This window comes from Corvus brachyrhynchos, unplaced genomic scaffold (genome assembly GCF_000691975.1).
Source record: "Corvus brachyrhynchos isolate BGI_N302 unplaced genomic scaffold, ASM69197v1 scaffold1786, whole genome shotgun sequence".
Classification (NCBI taxonomy): domain Eukaryota; kingdom Metazoa; phylum Chordata; class Aves; order Passeriformes; family Corvidae; genus Corvus; species Corvus brachyrhynchos.
Genome location: NW_008238431.1, coordinates 9,953 through 11,149, shown reverse-complemented (window position 1 = coordinate 11,149; position 1,197 = coordinate 9,953).

The window sequence follows — 1,197 nt, the reverse complement described above, 5'->3', positions numbered from 1 at the left end:
CGCCGCCCCGCCGGGAGCCGCCACGGCGCGCCCGGGGAGCGTAGGGCAGTCCCCGCCCGCGTGTGACGAAGTTGACACCGGCCTTCGGGAGGCGTGCTTAGGCATCGCTTTTCTATTTAACAAACACTTGGTTCGCTGCTCAAATTTAATCAGATGTTAGAGACTGTCCCAACGAGGGACCACGAGGGACGCATTATGAGGAGCAGCTGAGGTCACTGGTTTGTTCAGCCTGGAGGAGACTTGAGGGGAGACCTCGCTGTGGTATTCAACATCCTCATAAGGGGAAGCAGAGGGGCAGGTGCCAATCCCTTCACTCTCACCACCAGTGTCAGACTCGAGGAAATGGCATTAAGCTAAGTCAGAGGAGGTGTACGTTGGCTATCAGAAAATTCTTCACACGGAGGGTGGTGAGCACTGGAACAGGCACGCCAGGGATGTGTCACCAAGCCTGACAGAGTTCAAGAAGTGTTTGTGAATCAGGGGGGATGGGGAAGCAGAGGTTAAATGATTTGCTAAGAAGTTGTTTGTTAAAAGCAATGCATACAGCTTGCTCAACACTTACTGTGCCTACCAAAGCAGGATGAGAAGATATAAGACGATTGATGGAAGGTTTGCAAGACTCTTGTGTTTGAAATAAAAGTAGCTCTTCCACAGAAAGAGGTGCTATACATTTTCTACAATGCAAAATTAATGTATTTAAATTGCTCTGTGCAGTTCTCTCTACCATAATGTGATACATTGTTAAAAATGAGGTTCACTCTCCTGTGAGAATTTAACGAGTTTAATATAAAGAGAATAAGAGACACATAAAATAAAGCAAGGAGGTAACGGCCGGCTGCCTTGGTGCTCTGCCAAGAGCACGCCTGATGCTCGAGGATAGTCATTTTTATACCATTTTTACTGTCTGTTCTTTATGCATATTCAAACTTTTCCAGGAGCTGTTCTGCATGGCCACTCCTTGGTTCCGCCTTTTTAGAGCATGCATATTCTTCTGCCTTGCAGTTTCATTTCTTTTGATTCTTGGGCCTGGGCTGACTAGGTGAGAGTTGATAGTCGAGTGGGCCTCTTAATTCCCCAGACAGTAAGGCTTGATAGCAGCTTTTTGGGCCTCTTTGCCCCCCGGGCAGAGTGGTGATTATCCGCTTTGGGCCCCGTTGTTCTCCGGGCATCAAATAAAGCATGATTTAGAGTGGCTTT